This window comes from Pongo abelii, chromosome Y (genome assembly GCF_028885655.2).
Source record: "Pongo abelii isolate AG06213 chromosome Y, NHGRI_mPonAbe1-v2.0_pri, whole genome shotgun sequence".
Classification (NCBI taxonomy): Eukaryota; Metazoa; Chordata; class Mammalia; order Primates; family Hominidae; genus Pongo; species Pongo abelii.
In genome coordinates, this window is record NC_072009.2 from 1,383,519 (window position 1) to 1,389,523 (window position 6,005).

Consider the following 6,005-nt stretch of genomic DNA (forward strand, 5'->3'; position numbering starts at 1 on the left):
AGGCCACAAATTGGGTTCAGTGTATACTGCTCAGGTGATGGATACCCCGCAATCTCACACATCAGCACTAAAGAACTTACTCGTGTAACCAAATAGCACCTCTTTCCCCAAAACCTACGGAAGTAAAAAGTGTAAAACAAACCAACAAAAACACACATCGACTTCTGAAAAAAATCTTCTGAGTGTGCTTTCTTGAGGCAAATAAAAGAGATTGGAGCCATAAGTAATAAATATATTCATATATTATATATTTACATATTTATTATTTCAATATATATTTATGTATTTTTATATATTATATATTTATTTTTATATATTAAATATTTATATATTTATTATTTAAATATATTATATATTTATATATTTATTATTTAAATATATTGTATATTTATATTTTATTATTTATATATTATATACTTATATATTTATTATTTAAATACATTATATATTTATATATTATTTATTATTTACATAGTATATATTTATATATTTATTACTTAAATATATAATATATTATATATTTATTACTTAAATATATAATATATTATATTTATTACTTAAATATATAATATATTATATATTTATTACTTAAATATATAATATATTATATATTTATTACTTAAATATATAATATATTATATATTTATTACTTAAATATATAATATATTATATATTTATTACTTAAATATATAATATATTATATATTTATTACTTAAATATATAATATATTTATATATTATTTATTATTTATGTATTACACATCTACATATATTATATATTTACATATTTATTATTCATAGATTATTTATTATTTATATAATATATTTACATATATTATATATTTTTATATTTATTATTTATATATTATATATTATTTATATATAATTATTTATATAATTATATATGTAATACATATATATATACACACACACACAGATAGGTGTATCTGTTGCTTTATCCTAAATGAACACAGATACTGCGTCGGTAGGGAGCGACAGTGTGAACCGCAGAACCCTCCCTGGAGTCCCCTGAGCTCAGTCTGGTCCTTGGGGGTAATCCTGGGGCCACCCACCCCGCCCACGCCCTTTCCGTACCTTAACACGTGTGGGCAGGGGGTCGTGTGTCTCCCAGGGGCCGTGCAGAAACTCCTAACCCGAGAGAGGAAGAGCAGGGTTCCAGGTGGACACTGGGATCCCTGGACCCTGCCCCACCCACCCCACTTTCTCTAGGGACAGAAGAGGGGCTGTGGGAGGGAGGTTGGGGACCATGCCCAAACACAGCCAACAAGGAGGCGCTGATGGAGAGGCAGGGCTGAAGGAGAGGGCTGCAGGAGAGAGATTCAGACGAGAGGGGGCCATCTGCCCAGGGAAGGGGCCTCTCCAAGCCCTGGGCTGTACCTATGCGCTACTGTCAACAGCTATTCTGCTGTTGTTAATCCTAAGCCATCGCTTCTCCCCCAGAACCTTAAGGGACAAACTCAGAACTGCAGTGTGAGTAGGGTTGGAGGGAGGGAGCGTGTCTGTGGTTCTCCAAGGGGACCTCACCTCTCCCACCCACCCCAAGGTTGGTCAGTCTGAATGGTGCAGCCAGGTGAGGACCTGGCAGAAGGCATCTGAAAAGCACGTGCTGTTACTAACACAGGGTTGCCCACCGTCCTGTGAGGCCCATGCACACCTCTCTCAGCCTCTGACCTAATTGTCCCCCTGGGGGTGGGGGACGCCAATATTTGGGAAAGGGGGCAGCATCCTGGTGCACGTAGGATGCTGGCACCTGTCTGGCAGTGCCTAAATGAAAGTACTGTTTTTCCAACGTGGGATAATTCCTTTTTTTTTTTTTTTGAGACAGAGTCTCACTCTGTCACCCAGGCTGGAGTGCAGTGGCACGATCTTGGCTCACCGCAACCTCTGCCTCCTGGGTTCAAGTGATTCTGCTGCCTTAGCGTGCCGAGTAGCTGGGATGACAGGTGCCCGCCACCACATTCGGCTAATTTTGGTATTTTTAGTAGAGACGGGGTTTCACTATGTGGGCCAGGCTGGTCTCAAACTCCTGACCTCAAGTGATCCGCCCACCTCGGCCTCCCAAAGTGCTGGGATTACAGGCGTGTGTCACCGCCATAAACACAAAATATGCTACTATCTGGCGCTGCTTGCCAAAGTCAACTGGGCTATGCAAGGAGGAACGGAACGGGAAGGAGAGATTGAACGGCAGAGTCAGGTGCACCTGCTTCCCCACGGGCTTCAGCTCCTCAGTGGTTTTCACTTAGGGCTCTCGCGCTTCAGACTTCTCATCCACGTTACGTAAAGATAACAACATGGGAAGAAACAACCACACACACACACACACACACACACACACAAACCCTTTTGTTTTTGGGAACAGAGCCACGTGACCATGGTTCCTCTTTATAGAAATGGGACCTAAAGCGCCACAGCCGGCCTTGTGTGTGTGGCCTGGGATTCCCAGAAGAGCTCCCTCCGCCTTTTCTCAGCTTTTTAGGGGGCAGATCTGACAAGGCCCAAGGAATTGGGGTTTCTAAGTGGACCTATACAAATGAGGTCTGAGGTGGCTGTGAGACCCGGGTCTGGGGTCTCCCTGGCACTGAGGGGGTGACTAGGGGCCACCGTGCTCATCCAGGCACCCATAAATGGCTTTAAAACACATTTAATTTATGCCTACTGTTCCATTATTGGAACGCTAAGCATTTGGGAGTTATTTATATCCCACGGCTCAAGGTCATCGCCAAGGTCTCATTGCAAACATTAAAAAACCGGCAACCTCAGGCATAAATGGGTTACGTGTGGCAGCCGCAGCTGCTTACCCTCTCTAAGGTTAACCTCAAGAGAGGCGCATTTCATGGAATGAGGTTTTTTTTGTTGTTTTTTTCTCTAAACAGTCTCGCTCTGTCGCTCACGCTGGAGTGCAGTGGCGCGATCTCGGCTCACTGCAAGCTCCACTTCCCAGGTTCACGCCATTTTCCTGCCTCAGCCTCCCGAGTAGCTGGGACTACAGGCGCCCGCCACCAAGCCCGGCTAATTTTTGTATTTTTAGTAGAGACGGGGTTTCACCGTGTTAGCCAGGATGGTCTCGATCTCTTGACCTCGTGATCCGCCTGCCTCGGCCTCCCAAAGTTCATGGAATGAGTTTTTAAAGGAAGGGTGGCTTGCAGCCCTGGAAAATTTGAGCATTTCTCCCCTAAGTGATGAAGCAGCTGTGCAAAGTCTTCCTCCCAGGGAATTTGCACTCCTGCTCTGCTCTAGCGTGAGGAGAACATGCCTCATGGAGTTTGCACCGTCTTCCCCCATGTTCTCACCCTACACGGACCCTCCCAGCCACCCTCTCTTCTCCCCTGACAATGCAGGACAAGAATAAAAGGCCAGCTCAGCAGCTCACCTGTGCAGAAGCAGCAGCAGAAGTAGCGGGTGAGAGCTCAGAGGGTCTGCAGGTAGCAGGATCCAACGCTTAAGTCTACGGCCGTGCCTCAGAGCCCGGGACTCAGGGGGCCAGCCACCAGCTTGCAAGCCGTAGCCACTCAAAGTGCTTGAGAAAGTGCTCGCAGGCAGCAGACGGCTGCCCTTCCAGTTCCATCTGTGCAGCAACCTTGCAAAGGCGGTTGCTTCACTGGGTGACCCACCAGTTGGCACAACCGTCTCCGAATGCAAATTCTGCAAACTCCACCTCCGAGCGCGCAACCACGGTTGCCACTCAGGCTTAGGTGGAAAGGAAGTCTGCTGTGAAATTTCCTCTGTAACCGTCTGAACACTCATGTGCAGGGCTGAGCCCACTGGAGTAACGTCGCTCTGTCTCTGGGCAGTACCGTTAACGGCCCACCTCCGTATCACTGGCTCGCAGGGGGGCCCTGCTCTAAGACAACCCTGAGAGTGAGGAAAAGAGGGAGAATGATTTTCCTAAATTTTGTAACCAGCGGTGAAGAGCTGTGGCATTCTCCAGAACAGATTCCTGTTTCTTCTGAAATTAAAACAAAACAAAACAAAACAAGAACAGCACACGTTTCCTTTTAGACTCTAAAGCTGTGCTCATTGCGACATCTCTTGGTACACAGCCAGACGGTGACAAGCGAACAGACCTTGGGCACTGATCATTCCGGCTCTCACAGTTGGTCACGGGTGCTGCGGGCTCATATCCTCAACATCCCATGGGGGATCGGCCAGTTTCACGAGTGAGAACCAGGTTTCCGAGCTCTGGCATCCTGGCTCGTGAGGAGCAACGGTTGGTTCTTGTCGCTCGTGGGAGGAGGTTGAGAGGGAAGGATCTGTCACCGACAAAGAATGAGCGAATATTGAACCAATGCTCAGGGAAAAGACATGGGAGAATCCCTCAAGCCAGGCTGGGTGTGGTGGCTCACGTCTGTAGTCCCAGCACTTTGGGAGGCCAAGGCGGGTGGATCACTTCAGGTCAGGAGTTCGAGACCAGCCTGGCCAACATAGGGAAATCCCGTCCCTACTAAAAATACAAAAATTAGCTGGGCATGGTGGTGGATGCCTGTAATCCCACCTACTGGGGAGGCTGAGGCAGGAGAAATGCGTGAACCTGGGAGGTGGAGGTTGCAGTGAGCCAAGATCAGGCCATTGCACTCCAGCCTGGGTGACAGAGTGAGACTGTCTCAAAAAAAAAAAAAAAAAAAAAAAAGGCCAGTCCTGGTGGCTCATGCCTGTAATCCCAGCACTTTGGGAGGCCAAGGCGGGAGGATCAATTGAGGTCAGGAGTTCGAGACCAGCCTGGCCAACATGGCGAAACCCCGTCTCTACTAAAAATACAAAAATTAGCTGGGTGTGATGGTGGGCGCCTGTAGTTCCAGCTACTGGAGAGGCTGAGGCAAGAGAAAGACTTGAACCAGAGAGGCAGAGGTTGCAGTGAGCCGAGATCATGCCACTGCACTCCAGCCTGGGCAACAGAGAGAGACTCTGTCTCAAACAAACAAACAAACAAAAAAATCGAAATAATCCTTCAGGCCCCTGGTCACAGTGTTTTCTTCAACAGATCAATAAGCAGCTTTATATTATGTGCGTTTCTGTTTGAAAACACCTTATGAAGGAAATCGTTCTGCAAAAGGACACCCACACTCACAGTTCAGGATAGCAAAGACACAGAGTCAACCCAGGTGCTTATCCACCGTGCATTGGATAAAGAAAATAGGGTCCGTGACCGGTGGGTGCAGGGGCTCACGCTTGTAATCCCAGCAGTCTGGGAGGCCGAGGCAGGTGGATCACCTGAGGTCAGGAGTTCGAGACCAGACTGGTCAACATGGAGAAACCCCGTCTCTACTAAAAATACAAAAAATAAGCTTGCGTGGTGGCAGACACCTGTAATCCCAGCTGTTTGGGAGACTGAGTCAGGAGGATCGCTTGAACCCGGGAGGTGAAGGTTGCAGTGAGCTGAGATGGCGCCACTGCACTCCAGCCTGCGCAACAAGAGCAAAACTCTGTCTCAAAAAATAAATAAATAAACAAATAAAAATAAAAATAATAAAATGGGGTACATAGACACCAAGGAATAGCGTGAAGCCATGAAGAAGAATGAAATCATCTCCTTTGCAGCAACTTGGATCCAGCCAGAGGCCATTCTCCAAAGTGAATTAATACACAGACAGAAGGCCAAATATCACATGTTCTCACTTATAAGCAGGAGGTAAACATGGGGTACTAGTGGACATAAAGATGGGAACAACAGACCAGGCGTGGTGGCTCACGCCTGTAATCCCAGCACTGTGGGAGGCCGAGGTGGGTGGATCACCTGAGGTGAGGAGTTTGAGACCAGCCTGGCCAACATGATGAAACCCTGTCTCCACTAAAAATAAAAAAAATTAGCTGGGCGTGGTTACAGACACCTGTAATCTCAGCTACTCGGGAGGCTGAGGCAGGAGAATCACTTGAACCTGGGAAGCGGAGTTTGCAGTCTCTACTAAAAGTACAAAAATTACTCGAGCATGGTGGTGCATGCCTGTAATCCCAGCTACTCAGGAGGCTGAGGCAGGAGAATTGCTTGAA

At 46.4% G+C, this 6,005-nt stretch overlaps 1 protein-coding gene across 1 annotated transcript in view; it reads right to left on the reverse strand.

Annotated features, from left to right (window-relative positions):
• LOC129047333 (P2Y purinoceptor 8) overlaps window positions 1-3,894 on the reverse strand; it is a 65,218-nt gene extending 61,324 nt beyond the window's left edge. The window contains exon 1 of the mRNA XM_054545444.1: window positions 3,391-3,894. The gene's annotated coding sequence lies outside the window, so the exon portion shown is untranslated. The remainder of the gene's footprint in view (window positions 1-3,390) is intronic.
• Between the last annotated feature and the right edge of the window lie 2,111 nt (window positions 3,895-6,005).